General features: G+C 43.1%; 1 protein-coding gene across 3 annotated transcripts in view; it reads right to left on the reverse strand.

The window, feature by feature from the left end:
* LOC132384665 (keratin, type II cytoskeletal 8-like) overlaps positions 1-21,201 on the reverse strand; it is a 140,983-nt gene that overhangs the window by 57,758 nt on the left and 62,024 nt on the right. Inside the window, exon 1 of one of the 3 annotated variants that reach the window (XM_059955996.1) lies at positions 1,281-1,332. The exons of the other annotated variants lie outside the window; for them this stretch is intronic. The gene's annotated coding sequence lies outside the window, so the exon portion shown is untranslated. Of the gene's footprint in view, positions 1-1,280; positions 1,333-21,201 lie in introns of those variants that run through there. 3 annotated transcript variants of the gene reach the window in all.

The raw sequence follows: 21,201 nt of genomic DNA on the forward strand, positions 1-21,201 counted from the left end.
AACCTCATGCCTTCTTTTAGCCCTCCTGATTTCTTTCTTAAATGTTCTCTTGCACTTCTTATACTCCATAAGCACCTCATGTGTTCCTATCTGCCCATACCTGTTACGCATCTTTTTTTTAAAATCAGGGCCCCACTATCTCTTGAAAACCAAGGTTCCTTACACTTGTTATCTTTACTTTTTATTCTGACAGGCACATACAAGCTTTGTACTCTCAAAATTTCAGTTTTGAAGACTTCCCACTTACCAAATACACCTTTGCCAGAGGACAGCCTGTCCCAATCCACACTTACCAGATCCTTTCTGATGCCATCAAAACTGATCTTTCTCCAGTTTAGAATCTCAACACATGGACCAAACTTATCTTTTTCCATACTTACTTTGAAACTAATGGCATTGCGATCCCTAGACGCAAAATGTTTCCCTACATAAATTTCTGTCACCCACCCTGTCTCATTCCCTAGTAGCAGGTCAGGTATCGCGCTGTCTCTCATTGGGACACCTATGGAGAAATTAAGGAAACTTTTCTGAACACATTTGACAGACTCTATCCCACCTAGTCCTTTCATAGTATGGAAGTACCAGTCAATATGTAGAAAGCTAAAATCACCTTCTATAACAACCTTATGTTTCTTGTAGCAGTCTGCAACCTCTCCACAAATTTGCTCCTCTAAATCCCTCAGACTGTTGGGTGGTCTAATATAGCCACATTAACCTGGTCATACCTTTCTTATTATGCAGTTCCACCCAAAACACCTCACTAGACGAGTTCCCCTGTCTGTGCTGACTGAGCGCTGCCGTGACATTTTCCCTGACTAGTAACACCATCTTTAATCCCTCTTGCTCTGTCGCGTCTAAAACAATGGAACCCTAGAATATTGAGTTGTCAGTCCTGCAACCAAGTCTCACTAATGGTTGCAATATCATAATTCCAGGTCCTGTCCATGCCCTGAGTTCATCCGTCTTGCCTACGATACTACTTGCTTTGAAATATGCGCAGTTTAGGGCAGTAGTCGCACCGTGCTCAACCTTCTGATTCCTGACTGTCTGAGGTCTTAGCAACATCTGTCTCCACAACCTCTCAACTCTCTGCTCTGGCACTCTGGTTCCCATCCCCTGCAACTCTAGTATATTGTCAGTTATTCATTTTCAAACTCAAATAAGTAGTTTATGAAGTTCTGACACAAATTTCAAAGAAAATGAGTGGAATAGCAGCTCATTAAACAGAACCCTTGCAGTTCTTTTAAAACTGACTTAATTTACCGATTTACAATGCTCACAGTGATTGTCAATTCAGGTGTAATCCTCATTGTCCAGGATGCCCTCTAGCTCCTGCAGTTCCCACTGATCAGAGAAGATCTCCAGCAAAGCCAATGGACGCTGTGTACTCCCGCTCCGATAATCGATCAAAGATTGCGTGCAATTCCAATCTCAAGATGTTGCAGCGAACTTAGTGACAGAACTGCAGTTTTTAACCCAGCTGTAAGCCAAAAAATAAACATTTGTTCATGGAAAGACTAGATTTTCTCCTGGACCCCTGCTTTATGGCAATGTTCCAAAGATACAAGTGATCACTTAAGTAACAAGATGGCTCTGAGTCTAGTTCTATCCTGTTTGTTAGTGTGAACATCTGGAGAAATATTCATTCACAGGTATTACACTAAACCTATGAATGAATGATAAACTTTTCCCCATCCAAACATTGTTACGCTATTAACTCATTAAGTATTTCTGTTGGACAAACAGGATGGAAGATGGTACAAACAAATAGGAGAGTTCTAGCAATCAAAGTGCCTTGGGTTTGAGTTGTTGATTGTTAGTCAGGTGTGCATTGTATCAGGAAAGGCTAACAATACCGTTCCTGCCGCTGTGGCCATTCCTTTTTCTCTCTTCCATCTTCTGGGAGAATAAACAGGAACTTTAAAAGCCAGACATCCAGACTCAGAAACAGCTTTTCCCCCACTGCTGTCCCAATCACCTCCTTCACATCCACTTTCTGGTGACGCAGCCATGTTCCCAGACGCCTAACTCTCCACCTCTTCCAATATTGACCATTTAGCATTTCTTTTTGTACTCCCTCAGTTTGAGCTTATTTACTTGGCACAGCTCTGCTGTGTTTGCACTCATCACTTTGTATATAATTGCTTTTATTATTTAATCTTTGACCTTCATACAATTAAGGAATATCATTGCATGCTGGTGAACCATGAACTAAACTAAATTTAAAAAAAGAAAATTTGCAAAGAACCATTGACAGTACATCTAGAACTAAAGGGTGTGTAATATTTAGAATTAGAGAGGTACATGAAGAGAGTTTATGACTAATGTGGGGAAAGCAAGGTTATTGTAGAGGGTTAAAGTGTAACTCTGCACTGGTACAGCCTCAAACTGGTATGCGGTGCATGGCACACCCTCCTTATAAAATAAACCCCACAGAAAAAAGTTGCTGAGTACCATGACTTTGTAATAGAACATTATCTGAATGAGTGTGTAGTACTCAGATCAGATCGATATACAATCAAAGCCCAGGCCTTACCAACACCTTGAGAAACCCCAGCAGCACGAATGGTATTTAAAAGATAAAAGGTGACGAGCTTGCTAAAACTATGTGTGTTAACCTGGTGCCTGCTTAGGCATAATTCATAATGATAACATGCGTGCTATCTTAGATCTGGTGCTGTGCAATGAGACAGATAAAATCAGCAATCTTGTAGTTCGGAATCCTCTCAGAAAGAGTGATTGATCACAGTATGATTGTATTGTGTTTAAACAAGGGAGACAACAGGAGTTGGATAGGGTAGAATGAGAATGCAGGCTATATGGTAGGACAGTTGAGGAACAGTAGAAGACTTTCAAAGAGATTTTTCACAGTGCTCAACAAAAGTATATTCCAGTTAAAAGTAAGGACAGCAAGGATGGGGAGAGCCAGCCATGGTAACTAAGGAAATATAGAAAGGTATCAAACTAAAAGGTCATGCGTACGAAGTTGCCGAGTAGCGTGAAACTGGAAGATTGGAAAAACTTTAAAAAACAACAAAGAACCACTCAGTGAGCAATAAAGAAAGGCAAGATAGATTATGAATATAAACTGGCACAAAATGTAAAAAGAGACAGTAAAGTTTTATAATTATATCAAGCGGAAAAGCGTGACCAAAGTGAATGCAGGTCCTTTGGAGGATGAGAAAGGGGAATTGATATCGTGTAATGAGGAAATGGCCAAGGCTTTGAATGACTATTTTGTGTCAGTTTTCATGGTGGAGGACACATCTAACATGCCAAGGAGAAATAATATGGATGTAATGGGAGGTCTTTTAGCCCCCCCCGATTTCTTTCTTATACTCCTTAAGTACCTCCTGCAATGTACCACCTTTTTATCCTTAACCAGGGCCTCATTATTTCTTGAAAACCAAGGTTCCCTACACCTGGTATCTTTACCTTTTATCCCAGGCACATACAAGCTCAGACTCTTAAAAGTTCTTTTCTGATACTGTCAAAATTGACCTTTCCCCAATTTAGAAACTCAATTCACAGAACAAGCCTATCTTTTTGCATAATTACCTTGAAACTAATGTCGTTATGATCACTAGATGCAAAGTGCTCACCTGCACAAACTTTTATCACCTGCCTTGTCTCATTTCGTAATAGCAGATCAAGTATCACACATTGTCTCATTGGGACTTCTACGTATTGATTAAGGAACCTTTTCTGGACACACTTGACAAACTCTATCCCACCTAATCTTTTCATAGTATGGGAGTCCCAGTCAATATGTGAAAGTTAAAATCATCTACTGTAACAACCTTATGTCTTTTGTAACAGACTGTGATCTTCACAAATTAGTTCCTCTAAATCCCGTAAACTGTTGAGTTGTCCATGATATAGCCCAATTAATGTGGTCATACCTTTCTTATTCCTCAATTCTATCCATAAAGCCTCACTAGACGGGCTCTCCAGTCCGTGCTGACTGAGCACTCCCGTGACATTTTCCCTGACTAGTAATGCCACCCCTCCCCCTTTAATCCCTGCTGCTCTGTCACGTCTAAAACAATGGAACCCTGGAATATTCAGCTGCCAGTCCTGCTCCTCCTGCAACTAAATCTCTCTGATGGCTATGCAGCCCTCTCACCAGGGCTCGTATACAAACTTGGCTCGTTTGCTGATTCTGCTGACAGTCACGTGACTCAGTGGAGAGAAGGCCCCCTTTCATAAGCAATACATGGGTACAACCAACCAGGACAGTTATGATGTTCAAACTTGGGAACATAGATCGTCATGGATCCTTCATGCAAAGTTATTGTTCATCAGGAAATTAACAGATCGTACTCCAGCATAAAATTACAAAAGAAATATATTCACCAAATTTTCAACTTTAGCAAACAGTTACAGAAAAAGAAAAGAAAATTAGGAGGCCCATTACAGTTAAACCAGTCTAAATGTGCACAAAAACTTAGGAGCTCATTTCCAGATTAGTTGAGAGTATTGCTTTGCTCACACGCAGGACCCACGGTCTGCGCAAAAGCACCTGCCACACTCCAAACTTCCCCCAAAGACCACCTTGAATGAATCGGTTCTCTTGGGAGTATTGGCACTTCCTCTTTGAAGCCATTCATCTGCACAAAACACTTCTCACAACTGGGTCTCCCCTTTGAATGATGTTCTGCAGCATCTTCCCTTGTGCCTCAGCAGCTCCTGCCAAAAAGACGCCAAACTAGACTACTGTCCTTCAGAAATCTCTTCATGCCCATCTCTGCCAAATCTTCCATTGGGAAGAAAGTTACCATTGGCTGACACAACATTCCTAAATTGGAAAACACAGCTTCTTATCTTTAGCCGAAGCCAAAACACTATTACCAACAGGACACACTGCTTTTACAGAAACTGCAAAAATAACATACAGTACAGCACAGCAGCAAAAATCTTAACTCGGGCATTACAGCTATAATGTCATAATTCCAGGTGTTGATCCATGCCCTGAGCTCATCTGCCTTTCCAATGATCCTTCTTGCACTGAAATATATGCAGCTCAGGACCCTTGTCACACCATGATCAACCTTTTGACTCCTGACTTTGTCTGAGTTTTTAACAATATCTATCTCCACAACTTCTCCACTATCTGTTCTGGCATTCTGGTTCCCATCCCCCTCCAACTCTAGTTTAAACCTGCCTTCCTCCCCCCCCCCCCCCTGCCACACCCTATGAAGCACTAGCAAACATTCCCACTAGGATATTAGTCCCCTTCCAATTCAGGTGCAAACCATCTCTTTTGTACAGGTCACATCTTCCCTGGGAGAGAGCCAAATGATCCAAAAATCTGACGCCCTCCCTCCTACACCAACTCCTACTAACTCCTTTGCCAGTGTTAAACTGTATGATTTTCCTTGTCCTGGCCTCACTAGCACGTGGCATGAGTAGCAATCCTGAGATCACAATGCTGGAGACCCTGTCCTATAACTCAGCATCTAACTCCCTGAACTCGCTTTATTAAATCTCGTCACTCTTCCCACCCATGTCATTGGTACCTACATGGACAACGTCCTCCGGCTGCTCACCCTCCCACTTAAGAATGCTGAGGACTCAATCCAAGATGTCCCAGGCCCGGGAGGCAACGTACCATCTGGGAATCTCGTTCTCACCCACAGAACCTCTTGTCTGTTTCCCTAACTAACAAATCACTACAGGATGCCTCTACTCTTCCCCTTCCCTTCTGAGTCACAGAGGCAGACTCTGTGCCAGAGGCCTGACCACTGTGACTTCCCTCTGTTAAGTCAACCCCCCCCCCCAACAGTATCCAAAGTGATAAACCTGTTGTTGAGGGGGATGGCCACAGGGTTACTCTGCACTGGCTCCTTAACTCCGTTCCCCCTTCCTGACTATCATCCAGTCTCCTGTGTCCTACACCCTGGGTGTAACTACCTCTGTACGTATGTCCTATTTATCAAATTCCTCAGCCTCCCAAATGCTCCAGAGCACATCCAGTTCCAGCTCCAACTCCTTAACGTGGATTGTTAGAAGCTGAAGCTAGATGCGGTTCTCGCAGTTATAGTCGTCAGGGACACTGGAGGTCTCCCTTCCTTCCCACGTCCTGCAAGAGGAGCGTTCCACTCTCCTGCCTGGCATCCCCACTATCCTAGCTGAGCAAATGTAAAGAAGGGAAACAATAAATAAACTGGGGGAAAAATCTACCTGCAGGCTCTTACTTAAGCTTTTCCTTGCTGAAGCCCAGAAGAGCTAAACCCTTAAAATCCCCACTCTAACACTGTTAGATAATTTAATGGCAATGGTCAAGATTATTGAGAGCAGGAGGAAAGTGATACAAGAAAAAAACATGGATGTGGAGAAAGCTTTAAGAGATGGGTTTTTAGTAGAGCTCTGGAAGCTGAGTTTTGTGATCCTGGTGAGTATCTTCTGGAGGTGTAACACAGCCACTCCTTCATGTTGGGAGGCTTCACACTTTGAGAAGAGGAAGGCTGATATGTGGGGGCCCACAGCTGCCCTTGGCTGTTCACCATCTAACTGACCAACCATGAGAGAATCATCACATCTGTTAGTTATCACAATACAATACATATTGTAACTATGGCAACCATCATTTCTTTCTGAACCAGTAAAGCTGCACTGTGATTTAGACTTCAGATAAACTTATTATCGAGAAAAAGTTAAAATCATACTTCTTGTAGGCATGTGTATTGTGGGTGGGTGTGAGTTACACGCCTATGTTATTATTTTGTCTGGAGGTAGGCATGTATAAATAAATGCATGGTACACTGGGTGTTGCATGTGGGTAGGCATTCCTCTGTGTCAGAATGTGTGACTCTGTGTGAATATGTTGTTTGTATGAGGTGTGTGTGTGTGTGTTACCTGAAAGTGCGTGCGCTGGATGTGTATGTGTTATCTATAACCATGTGTGTATATGTGTGCATTGCTGGAGTGGGTGCAGGGTGCATGTGTTGTTGGAGGGCGTGTGAAGGTAAAGACTCGTCCTGTTGAGCTTTACAGGTAGATATTTTGAAAAATAAGGAAGGAAATAAGTTCAGTGTGATTAGCTTATCATTATACTAATCCTGTAACTGAGAAACCAAGCCCTGGCTTTTTGCAAGAACAGGAAAGAGACAAACAAGGCCCCACATGAACAATTTGCGGCAAAGTCCTGTGGGAAGAGTGGACCATAGGAACAAAATGAACTTTCAGTGAAACAAGTTACAGTGGGGAAGCTTTGCACCTCTGTTACTTTTATATCATTGCATGAGCTGATTGAACTTAGTGAATCTGCTCAGACCATTGCTTTGTATGCCGTGGAAGAATTAGCTTAATTCGTATCATAAGACCACAAGATATTGGAGCAGAATTAGGCCATTTGGCCCATCAAGTCTGCTCTGCCATTTCATCATGACTGATCCATTTTCCTCTCAGCCCCAATCTCTTGCCTTCTTCCTGTATCCCTTCATGCCCTGACCAAGCAAGAACCTATCAACCTCTTCCTTAAATATATATACAGTTTTGATCTCCACAAATGCTTGCGGCAACACATTCCACACATCTTCCACTCTCCGACTAAGGAAATCCTTTCTCATCTCCATTCTAAAAGGACCCCCCTTTATTCTGAGAGTGTGTTCTCTGGTCCTTGACTTTCCCACCATCGGAAACATCCTCTCCACATCCACTCTATCAAGGCCTTTCACCATTCAACACACACAAAACGCTGGAGGAACTCAGCAGGCCAGGCAGTATCTATGGAAAAGAGTAAACAGTCGACGTTTCAGGCCGAGACCCTTCATCGGGACTGGGGATAAAAGAGATTAGCAATCAGAGTAAGAAAGTGGGGGGAGGGGAGGAAGAAGTACAAGGTGGTAGGCGATAGGTGAAACCTGAAGAGAGGGAGGGGTGAAGTAAAAAGCCGGGAAGTTGATTGGTGACAGAGATACAGGGCTGGAGAAGGGGAATCTGATAGGAGAGGACAGAAGGCCATGGAAGAAAGGGAGGGTGATGGGCAGGTAAGGATATAAGGTGAGAGAGGGGAAATGGAAGTGGGGAATGGTGAAGGAGAAGGGGAGTCATTACCAGAAGATAGGTTTCAATGAGATCACCCCTCATTCTTCTGAATTCTAGTGAATACAAGCCCAGAGCCAACAAAAGCTCTTCATGTGACAAGCCGTTCAATCCTGGAATCCTGGAATATCAAGCCTTATGTCGGTGGTTGAGAGAGAGCAAAAAATATATATTGCATATGCTGGAAATCTGAAATAAAAATGAAATTGCTCGAAGGTCAGGCAGCATCTATGGAGAGAGACTTAGAGCTGAGCACATTGCTGGGGGTTTACCATAGGTTTCCAAACAATCAATGGGTGATACATGAGCAGAGCAAGTTACAGCGAGGTGTAAGAATAGTAGGGCAATGGGCATGTGGAATACTTGCCCTCATTAGAGGGGCAAATAATATCAGAATATATGGAGGTTACGGTACAACTTTATAAAATATTGGTTAGGTCACAGGTGGAGTACGATGTGTTGTTCTGCTCACCACTCTATAGGAAGGATGTAACTACACCAGGATGTTGCTTGGGATGGAACGTTTCAGTTTTGAGAAGAGACTGGTTGAGAGAATTTGTTTTCTTTGGGGTGCAGAAGGCTGAAGGGGAGCGTGATGAAGGTAGACAAAATCGTAAGGAACATAGACTGGGCAGATAGGAATAAAATTTTCCCCATTATGGAGATGGCTAAAGTTAAAGGGCATTGATTTAGGGTAAGGGGTAGAAGATTTTGAGGGGACCTGAGGAAGAATCTTTTCCCCCAGAGGAGGTTGGAATCTGGAATTGACTGTCTGAAGGGTAGTGAAAGCACCAAAGTTCCCTTTAATTTTTTTTACAGCTGCTCTGAGCAGGAAATTTGCTCATGTCCTGAGAACTGCATGACACACAAAAAAAGGGTTTTTTTTTGGTCTAACAATTTTTAATTAACAAATTCTTATTACATTATGATTTTTTGAAAGATTACTTAACCAAAGTCAGAATAGCATTTTTCACATCAAACAAACACAAACCACAACTTACAGCACAAGTAAATGATATCAGGCAGTCAATACAACTGACGGGCATGATGGGAAAAGTAAAATGTTTTGACTAGGTGGCATTGGCATTCAGTGGGCCGGCAATTTATTAACATTGAACTACCAACTTCCATTCTGTGTTTATTGTTACAATTTGTGACAGTGTTGTCACTTGAAACATTGACAGTATAAATGTGTTGAACCTCTAAAATGTTTCAAACTAAATGTTATGGTATGTTAATTATTTAGAAAATTTATGGATGATATTAATTAACAAATAATTAATTACAGAATATGTACACGACGCTGGAAGAACTCAGCAGGTCAGGCAGCATCTGTGAGAAAAGAGTAGCCAACGTTTCGGGCCAAGACCATTCATTAGGAATTAATTACAGTGTGTTTCACAATTATTTTTACATTGATTTCAATATTATATTAGCATAATTTCAAAATTATATTAACATTATATAAAGAAAAATTCGAGTTATGCGGCAACAAAGGCTATGTGTTTGGGAGCATTTCAGTTACTGCACAGCCATGCATCCTCACAGCTTAGAGGGAACGGTGACAGAGACTCTCAGTGTTTGAGAAGTATCTGAATTGGAAAGGCATGGAAAGGTATGTACTAAGTGTTGGGTACTTGATGGTTAGCACAACCACAGATAGCCAAAGGGCCTGTTTTTCTGTTCTATGACTCTATTAGCAATAATAGTCCTTATACATTTTTTTGCATGACTAACTAAAATCATTAAGAGATTTTCAAATTATACTGTGTATACTTGTGCATGGATTCTTGATTGTGTAAAATCTTGTTATTTGTAATCTCAAGTGTCTTTAGTTGATCTATATGTTCTGGACCTTGTATTTGGTGCACATTTCCTGTTGTTTTCCTTGGCCTGCTGCAATTCTGCCATGCTGGATTAATCCTGGTTAAAAAGTAAAGGACATTTCAGAACTGGCAAAATGGGAGGAAGGAATACAGGTGAAAAGCTGCAGAGGGCTTGTGAACATAACTATCATTCAGTGAGCTGTTGGGAGAAGCTATCATTTAAAATAAATCTTCTAGAAAAGGTTCAGCTGGAACTTAATCATCACTGCCAGTTTCAAATAGCAAGTGAAGAACAAATTTAGATTCAGCTGAAACAACGCAGGTCAGGATCAATTATAAAGTCATAATTCTGTCCGTATTTTTGTCTATATCTTGATTCCAAATGATAACTTAGGAGTAAATAGCAAGTAATTATTTTTTAAAAGTAACAAAGAAAATTAAGAGAAGTTTATCTTCTGTGGTATATGATGTAGTAACTGTGTGCATTGAAATCTGCTTCTGATTTTCATCTTTGTTAAAGACAATGTAGCCGATTTTCAGAAGACAGTCTCGACGTGTGCACAAGTACATCGAGGGGTTAATGTGTACAACAACTGATGACCTGAGCAAGAAGAACCAAGAACTGCAAGAACTTGGCAGGTTAAGCAGTATCTGTGGAGGCAAAAGGACAGTCACATTTCAGCCACCTCTTTGCCTCCATAGATGCTGCTTGACCCATTGAGTTCCTCCAACAGTTTGCTTTCTTGCTCCAGATTCTAACATTACAAGTAGGCTAGACAAGGGAGATGCAGTGGATGTTGTGTATTTGGATTTTCAGAAGGTCTTTGACAAGGTGCCGCACATGAGGCTGCTAAACAAGATAAGAGCCCATGGAATTATGGGAAAGTTACATACGTGGATAGAGCATTGGTTGATTGGCAGGAAACAGAGAGTGGGAATAAAGGGATCCCATTCTGGTTGGCTGCCGGTTACCAGTGGTATTCCACAGGGGTCTGTGTTGGGGCTGCTTCTTTTTACGTTGTATGTCAACGATTTAGATTATGGAATAGATGGCTTTGTGGCTAAGTTTGCTGATGATACAAAGATAGGTGGAGGGGCCGTTAGTGCTGAGGAAACAGAGAGTCTGCAGAGAGACTTGGATTGATTGGGGGACTTGGCAAAGAAGTGACAAATGAATTACAATGTTGGAAAGTGTATGGTCATGCACTTTGGTAGAAGAAATAAACGGGCAGACTATTACTTAAATGGGGAGAGAATTCAAAGTTCTGAGATGCAATGGGACTTTGGAGTCCTCGTGCAGGATACCCTTCAGGTTAACCTCCAGGTTGAGTCGGTGGTGAAGAAAGCGAATGCAATGTTGGCATTCATTTCTAGAAGAATAGAGTATAGGAGCAGGGATGTGATGTTGAGGCTCTATCAGACACTGGTAAGACCTCACTTAGAATACTGTGTGCAGTTTTGGGCTTCTTACTTAAGAAAGGATGTGCTGACATTGGAGAGGGTTCAGAGAAGATTCACTAGAATGATTCCAGGAATGAGAGGGTTAACTTCTGAGGAACGGTTGACTGCTCTTGGACTGTACTCCTTGGAGTTTAGAAGAACGAGGGGGGACCTCATAGAAACATTTTGAATGTTGAAAGGTATGGACAGAGTGGATGTGACAAAGTTGTTTCCCATGGTGGGGGAGTCTAGTACGAGAGGGCATGACTTGAGGATTGAAAGGCGCCCATTCAGAACAGAGATGCGAAGAAATTTTTTTAGCCAGAGGGTGGTGAATCTGTGGAATTTGTTGCCACGGGCGGCAGTGGAGGCCAAGTCATTGGGTGTATTTAAGGCAGAGATTGATAGGTATCTGAGCAGTCAGGGCATCAAAGGTTATGGTGAGAAGGCGGGGGAATGGGACTAAAGGGGAGATTGGATCAGCTCATGATGAAATGGCGGAGCAGGCACGATGAGCCGAATGGCCGACTTCTGCTCCTTTGTCTTATGGTCTTATCTGCAGTCTTGTGTTTCTAGAGGATGACTTGTATTCCTCCAGTGGCTGGACTGGTGGGTGAGGTGTGCATATGGCAAGTGATACTTGTGCCACTGGTAAAAGATTGGAACTGTAGTGAGTCACATTTTTATGGGTAGTTCCCATTATATTCAGTTTGCAAACAGTAAAACATCTAGCTATTAAGAACACATAGAGGGTAACAGCAGAGGCATGGCCAACTTTTCTTACAAGGATTCTGCTTTGTATTTCTGCAAGTTTGTGGATCAACAGGGAGGACTGAGGTGACAGCGAGGCATTTCTGATCGCATTCAGTTCATCCACCCATTTGCTGCCAAAAGTGAACTCTCGTCAACATTGAGCTTCAACCCACGCAGATCTAACACTGTGGAATGCAAAGTGTTTTGTGCATCACTGGTTAAAATTCCTGGCTGAGTATAAAATGCAACACCCAATTTATCAAAAATAATTTGGGCAAAAGAAGAAAATACAAGCTGAGCCACTTGATCCTTGCCACACCCTTCTGAAAAAAATTGTGCTTTTAACTGCTCATTGTCAGGGTGAAAAGATCACATATGCCAAAGAGAAAAATCATCAGCAACTTTGCCTTTCAAGCTTAGTAATTGCACTCCCATGTTTGCATGATGCTGTCCTTCGAATTAACTGGCTTCCTATTTTCCCCTTAATCTCTCTACGCACGTACAATCATCAACCACTTAATGTTACCGGCTCGTATGCTAGTCCTGGTAAAATGAAGGAGCAGGGCTTAATTGGGCTCTGTGTGGTCAAGCCAGACCTGGCAATGAATAACTTAGCCAGCTCCCCAGCATATTAGTTCAAGCCAGAGTCTCTCGAACTTAATAGAGTGAAGATGGTGACTCCATCAGGGAAAATGAAGTTACCTTTGTGTTCTTATTGCCCTTTCCCTCTCTACTTCTGTGTCCCCTCTGGGAAAAAAATAATTTTGTCCAATTCATAAGTATGTCACCACATTGCTTGGAAACAGGCCCTTTGGCCCACTAAGTCCATACCAACCGTTAGTCACACATTTGCACTAATCCTACATTAATCCTATTCAATATTCCCATTAACTCCCACCAGACTCAACCCCTCACCTACACACTAAGCATCATAAAATCAGAGCAGGAGCAGGCCACTCAGCCCCTCAAGCTTACAGAGGAGTTAATAAGGCAGGTGGTATGTCGGCTTTTAATGCAAGAAGGTTGGAGTTCAGAAATAGGGAAGCTGTTTACAGTTGTACAGGGTGCTGGTGAGACCACATCTGGAATACTGAGCACATTTCTGGTCCCTTTAAGAAAGGATATATGGACATTGGAGACAGTCCAGAAGAGATTCACAGAGATCATTCCTGGGAGGAGAAGTTTGTCCTATCAAAAGAAGCTAAGGAAATTAGACCTACAAACGTGTATATTCTTTGGAATTCATGAGAAAGAGGGGCAAGTTTGTTACAGCATACAAGTTCCTCAGGGGACGTTGTGAGATGTTTCCAACAGTGGGAGAGCCTCAATTGAGGGGCCACAAAGTATAGGAGGGATGTCAGAGGTAAGTTTTTTTACACAGAGTGGTGGGTGCCTTGAATGGCCCACCAGTGGTGGTGGTAGAAACGGGTACATTAGGGATATTTAAGAGAATCTTAGATAGGCACATGAATGACTTAAAATGGAGGCTATGTAGGAAGGAAGGGTTAGAGTGATCTTAGAGTAGGTTGAAAGGTTAGCACAACATCATGGGCTGAAGGGCCTGTACTGTGCTGTGGTGTTCTATGTTCTCTGTTTTATGTTCAAAGTTTGTAAATTTTACCATATACTACCTTGAAACATTTTCTAGCATGCATTTACAGGGAAAAAAGAAACACAATAGGATTTTACAAACACTGTACCTAAACAGACAGACTAACAAACTGTGCAAATAAAAACCTACCAAAATCATGAATTATTAAGAGTCCTTGAAAGTGAGACTATAGATTGTGGAATCAGTTCAGTGTTGAGGTGAGTGAAGTTATTTATGCATGTCCAGAAGCCTGATGGTTGTAGGATAATAACTGTTTCTGGCCGTAGATAGTAATGTTTTGTGGGCTGCTCGTAGGAAAACTACAAGAAGTAACGCTCTACTGCCCATGTGTGACCTCCTGAGCGAGGGACGATATGGACTCCTCAATCCTTTCACACAACCAGCAGATTCTCTGCCTTGTAGCTCACTCTGTATCACCACCAACCTCACAAAAACATCCCTTCTCTAGTCCTTTCCTGACTCACCCAGGCAATGCTTCTGTGTGGGCAGAGTGAGCCACTTGGGGGGAGCGGCACAGTAGGTAGTGCCACAGTATAATGGCTTCAGGCAATTGGTACTGGGCATGTTGGCTAGCATGAAGCAGTCACACTGAAAGGCCTGTGTCCATGCTGTATGGCTTCGTGATGACCGTGAGAAGATCAATCAGAAGATCAATCAATCTGGATCTCAAAGATCAATCAGCGGACCGCACCTGCTCAGGGAGAAAGGAATCTGATAGGAGAGGAGAGTGGACCATAGGAGAAAGGGAAGGAACAGTATCAAGATGTGGCCAGAATAAGGCTTCACTTTGGCCTCTTACCACTTCTCACCTTCTTATCGGCTCCCCCAGGGCCCCTCCTCCTTCCCTTTCTCCTGTGGTCCACACTCCTCTCCTATCAGATTCCTTCCTCTCCAGCCCTTTACCTTTCCCACACACCTGGCTTCACCTATCACCTTCCAGCTAGTCTTCTTAACCTTGCCTCACCTTTTTTATTCTGGCCTCCTCCCCCCCCCCCACTTCCTTTCCAGTCCTGAAGAAGGGTCTCAGCCTGAAACACCAACTGTTTATTCAGGTGCTACCTGACCTGATGTGATCCTCCTGCATTTTGTGTGTGTGTAACTTTGGATTTCCAGCATCTACAGAATTTCTTGTGTTCATTATACTCCAGCTATAAACTAATTGATGTTCTGTAACTGTGTAAAATAATCTCCCTGTGATCATATTCTACACCCTTGCTGTTCCTCTTTCACACTATTTATTTATTTATTGTAACTTGTAGTAATTTTATGCCTTGCACTGTACTTCTGCTGCAAAACAATAGATTTCATGGCATTCAGTATGTAAGGGATAATAAACCTGATTCTGATTCTAACCTAATGAAGGCATGTATCCAGTGTCTTCTTCATAAGACTATAAGAAATAGGAGCAGCAGTAGGCCATCCGGCCCATCCAGCCTGCTCTGCCATTCAATAAGATCACGGCTGATCTGGCTGTGGACTCAGCTCCACCTACCTGCCCTTTCCCCATAACCATTAATTCCTTAGCTATGCAAATATATATCTATTTGTGTCTTCAAGATACTTAATGAGGCAACCTCTACTGCCACCCGCAGCAAATTCCACATTCTCACAGCTCTCTGGGAAAAGCAGTTTCTCTTCATCTCCGTCCTAAACCTATTCCACCCAGATCTTGAGGCTATGTTCCCTAGTTCTAGTCTCACACACCAGTGGACACAACTTTCTTGCCTCTATCTTACCTATCCCTTTCATAATTTTATATATTTCTATCAGATCCCCTCTCATTCTTCGGAATTCCAGTCAGTATAGTCCCAGGTGGCTGAACCCCTCCTTATAGATTGACCCCCTCATCTCTGGAATCAACCTGGTGAACCTCCTCTGCACCACCTCCAAAGCCAGCACGTGGTGGAGAGTGCTCGGTAAATGCACTCCTTGAACACACGCACACACAAACACAGATTTGTCATTCTACCATTGTTGTGGCGAGTGTACGCACTGGTGTATTCTCACGATGGGTTTGAAACTGAACTGATGCACTCAAGTTGGCTTTATGTTGCCTTTCCTGCCATGCATGGCAGAATATTCCATTTCTTTAGTAATGGGGATATGTAAATATGTATATGTTGTTTGAATACTCTATTTAAAGTAGGTTCAGTTTATTTTGTAATGTGATTGTAATTACATTGTGGGTGTATCATGTTCTAATTCATGTGTAGTCTTAAGTTAACTTTGGGGGTGATTAAAGACAGCTCCCTGGCCTTTAGCATTATCATGGAAAAGGACAGAATCAGAGTCGACAGGAAAATTTTTAATTGGGGAAGGGCAAATTATGAGGCTCTAAGGCTAGAACTTGCGGGTGTGAAGTGGGATGATGTTTTTGCAGGGAAATGTACTATGGACGTGTGGTAGATGTTTAGGGATCTCTTGCAGGATGTTAGGCATAAATTTGTCCCGGTGAGGAAGATAAAGAATGGTAGGGTGAAGGAACCATGGGTGACAAGTGAAGTAGAGAATCTAGTCAGATGGAAGAAGGCAGCATACGTGAGGTTTAGGAAGCAAGGATCAGATGGGTCTATTGAGGAATATAGGGTAGCAAGAAAGGAGCTTAAGAAGGGGTTGAGGAGAGCAAGAAGGGGGCATGAGAAGGCCTTGACAAGTAGGGTAAAGGAAAACCCCAAGGCATCCTTCAATTATGTGAAGAACAAAAGGATGATAGGAGTGAAGGATTAGAGATAAAGGTAGGAAGATGTGCCTGAAAGCTGTGCAAGTGAGCAACATCCTCAATGAATACCTGACTTCGATATTCACTAATGAGAGGGAACTTGATGATGGTGAGGACAATATGAGTGAGGTTGATGCTCTGGAGCATGTTGATATTAAGGGAGAGGAGGTGTTGGAGTTGTTAAAATACATTAGGACGGATAAGCCCCCGGGGCCTGACAGAATATTCCCCAGGCTGCTCCACGAGGTGACGGAAGAGATTGCTGAACCTCTGGCTAGGATCTTTATGTCCTCGTTGTCCACGGGAATGGTGCCAGCGGATTGGAGGGAGGTGAATGTTGTTCCCTTGTTCAAAAAAGATAGTAGGGATAGTCCAGGTAATTATAGACCAGTGAGCCTTATGTCTGCTGTGGGAAAGCTGTTGGAAAAGATTCTTAGAGATAGGATCTATGAGCAGTTAGACAATCATGATCTGATCAGAAATAGTCAGTGTGGCTTTGTGAAGGGCAGATTGTGTCTAACAAGCCTGATAGTGTTCTTTGAGGAGGTGACTAGGCATATAGATGAAGGTAGTGCAGTGGATGTGATCTACATGGATTTTAGTAAGGCATCTGATAAGGTTCCACACAGTAGGCTTATTCAAAAAGTCAGAAGGCATGGGATCCAGGGAAGTTTGGCCAGGTGGATTCAGAATTGGCTTGTCTGCAGAAAGCAGAGGGTCGTGGTGGAGGGAGTACATTCAGATTGGAGGGTTGTGACTAGTGGTGTCCCACAAGGATTGGTTTTGGGACCTCTACTTTTTGTGATTTTATTAACGACCTGGATGTGGGGGTAGAAGGGTGGGTTGGCAGTTTGCAGACGACACAAAGGTTGGTGGTGTTGTGGATAGTGTAGAGGATTGTCGAAGATTGCAGAGAAACATTGATAGGATGCAGAAGTGGGCTGAGAAGTGGCAGATGGAGTTCAACCCAGAGAAGTGTGAGGTGGTACACTTTGGAAGGACAAACTCCAAGGCAGAGTACAAGGTAAATGGCAGATACTTGGTAGTGTGGAGGAGCAGAGGGATCTGGGGGTACATGTCCACAGATCCCTGAAAGTTGCCTCACAGGTAGATAGAGTAGTTAAGAAAGCTTATGGGGCATTAGCTTTCATAAGTCGAGAGATAGAGTTTAAGAATTACGAGATAATGATGCAGCTCTATAAAACTTTGGTTAGGCCACACTTGGAGTACTGTGTCCAGTTCTGGTTGACTCATTATAGGAAGGATGTGGAAGCATTGGAAAGGGTACAGAGGAGATTTACCAGGATGTTGCCTGGTTTAGGGAATATGCATTATGCTCAGAGATTAAGGGAGCTAGGGCTTTACTCTTTGGAGAGAAGGAGGATGAGAGGAGACATGATAGAGGTGTACAAGATATTAAGAGGAATAGACAGAGTGGACAGCCAGCGCCTCTTCCCCAGGGCACCACTGCTCAGTACAAGTGGACATGGCTTTAAGGTAAGGGGAGGGAAGTTCAAGGGGGATATTAGAGGAAGGTTTTTTACTCAGACAGTGGTTGGTGTGTGGAATGCACTGCCTGAGTCAGTGGTGGAGGCAGATACACTAGTGAAGTTTAAGAGACTACTAGACAGGTATATGGAGGAATTTAAGGTGGGGGGCTATATGGGAGGCAGGGTTTGAGGGTCGGCACAACATTGTGGATTGAAGGGCCTGTAACATGCTGTACTATTCAGTGTTCTATGTTCTACGTACAGGGCTGCCAGGAGTTCACAATGGCCAAAGTATGAAGCTATTACTGCATTTTCTGGTAGGTACTTTTTTGTAAATATTAGCAATTTCCTCTTCACTATTTTTGCTTATTTTTATACACTTACAGTAGTAAGAAAGGTGACCCCAACTACTTATGAGGTCCTGCACCTCAGAGAAGAGGAACAAGCGTCAGACCTATCACATTAATCTCTTGAAGGCCTGGATGGAGAGAAGAGTTCCTGCCAATGGCACATCTCTCCTGGTCTGGCAGATTGCAGAAGAGGATGACTCAGAAGGGGTCTTGGAGGCCTGTCAGGGGTCTGAGAAGGTTGACCTCTCCCATCTTAATGGCTGCCAAGCAGTGGAGCTGCAGAGGGTGTTTGCTGATTATCCACAGCTGTTCCAGCAGAGACCAGGGTTGACAAACATCCTAAAACATTCCATCAGGGTCAGACCTCACTAGCGTTCAGTAAGCCAACACAACGTTACAGAGTGCTATAGTGACTTGTGATGTGAAGTTTGAGATTCAGACCATGCTGGAGATGGGAGTCATTGAGCCTTCAAATAGTGAGTGGAGCTGTCCTATGGTTAGGGATCAATAAGGTATGTCTGTCTGTCTGTATGTTATCGTCCCCAAGAAGGATGGCACCCTGAGGGGATGCATTCATCTCCGAAAGTTGACCATTTCCTTATTTTTGATGCTCATCCTATGCCCCACATTGATGACCTACTAGAAAGGATTGGATGGGAAAACTACATTACTACGTTGAATCTTTGTAAAGGCTACTAGCGGGTTCCCCTGGATGACCAATCAACGCCCCTCACTGCCTTCTACACACTCCTGGGTCTGTTTCAAATCACTGTGATGACCTTTGGCCTTGATGCACCAATAACCTTCTAGCAACTGATATACGGTGGGGGGGGGGGGGGTTACAAGGCTATGAGGACTGCAACATGGCCTACTAGATGACGTGGTTGTCTACTGCCAGACGTCATCAGAGCATCTGGAGCATCTGCACGGGGTCCTAAGTGACATTCATGCTGCTGGTCTCACCCCAATCTACAAAAATGTTTGTGCACAAAAAGGGAAAGCAGATACTTTGGCTACCAGCTGGGACACAGAGAGGTTTGAGCACAGGTCGACAAAGTGGAAGCAATCTGCGGCAGTCCTCGACCTCACACCAAGAAGAAACTGAAATCTTTCCGGGGTCTAGTAGGATGATATCGCAAGTTCATTCCTCAATTTGCCACTCTGACAAAGGGGTTTTTGGCACCTGGACAAGGAGCCCAGACTTTGACAAACAGCTCCTTGTCCAGGTAGATGCCTCAAATGCAGGCATTGGAGCAGTGGAGAACATGGAGAAGAGTGACCTGTCCTTTACCTGAGCCAAAAACCCCTCCCAAGGGAAACCAGGCATTCCACCATTGAAAAGGAGTGTCCAGTCATTAAATGGGCCCTTGACAGCTTTCAGTACTACCTCCTTGGCAGGGAGTTTGACCTTTACACAGACCACAGACCATTGGCATGGATTCAGACAACAACAGACTAATGCCAGAGTGACACAGTGGTACCTGGAGCTCCGACCCTTTCCAATTCTGTGGCCACCATAAAGCAGGGAAAGGAAACGTTACTGCAGGCTACCTCTCTCAGCTGCCGAACATCGTCACTGCAGGACAGGAGGGCAGTAATATGACGGAGCGTACTCAGTAGATGCACTCCCTACACACGTGCATTTACACATACACAAACATTGGCTTGTAATTCTGCCCTCATTGCGCTAACTGTACAACCTCAATGCCTTCCCCTTATAATGGGTCCTAAACCAACTGGTGTGCTCAGGTTGACTTGCCTGCCATACACTTTGGAATATTCCATTTCTTTAGTAATGCGGATGTGTAAATGTGTATATGTTGTTTGTATACCTTATTTAAGGCAAATAATTCTGTTTATTTTGTAGTATGATTGTAAATACATTGTGGAGTACATCATATTCTAATTCACGTGTAGTCTTAAGTTAATTTTGTGGGTAATTAAAGATGGCATGTCCTGCTGCCTAAAAAACGGGGCTCTTCGCTCTCAGTAGGAGAGAGAACGGGGCTGCCAGAAATTAGCAGTGGCCAAGTTCAAGTACAGACCTATTATTCAGTTTTCTGGTAAGTATCTTATTGTAAATATTGGCAGTTTTCTTTTCACTATTTTGCTTATTTTTGTAGGTTTCTTTTTTGATGCCTCTAATGAACACCCTTGTGCTAACGTGCTAAGTGACTCCAGTCATTTTTTCCCTTTGGACATAACCCAAATATCTAACACAGTACGTCTTTCCTCAAGACCAGAACTGCACGCAGTACTCCAAGTGTGATCTCAGCAGGATACTATAAATTTGCAGCGTAACTTCCCTGCTCTTAAACTCAATCCTCCTAGCAATGAAGGCAAATGTTCCATTTGCCTTCTTGATAACCTTTTAACCAACCTTTTGCAATTCATGCACAAGCACCCCCAAGTCCCTCTGCACAACAGCTGCTGCAAATTTTCACTATTTAAATAATACTCTGATCTTTTTTTACCTTCCAAAGTGGATGACATCTCATTTACCAGTGTTACACGCCATCTACCAGACCCTTGCCCACTTCATTGCAGCGCTGTTGGAACCCAAGTGCGGAGTAAAGGCAGACTCTGTTGTAGAGTTTATTCATAATAATTCCAAAAGAACACCAGTGGTTTAGTGGAGTGACACCACGATAAGTAACATTCCCAAAACTAGGACCCCGCGATTAGCATTAATTGGGCGTCCACTTAAATAATACAAGTAATACAGAATCCCTGAGTCCATCAAAATAAACTTAACAAGATTAAACAGAAAGCACCAGAGACCTCATTATAAAGGGCGAGTTGCTTGAGAAAAACACAAGGAAATCTAAAAGATAAACAACTCCCATTAAACCACAATTAAACAATTCAGGTGCTCCAAAAACCTCAGAGCCCAGTGCTCTCCAGCACCCTGCACAGGTCTGAAGAGCTCATTACACACTGACTTAATATATCTAGTCAAGTCGTC

Source organism: Hypanus sabinus, chromosome X1 (assembly GCF_030144855.1).
Source record: "Hypanus sabinus isolate sHypSab1 chromosome X1, sHypSab1.hap1, whole genome shotgun sequence".
Classification (NCBI taxonomy): domain Eukaryota; kingdom Metazoa; phylum Chordata; class Chondrichthyes; order Myliobatiformes; family Dasyatidae; genus Hypanus; species Hypanus sabinus.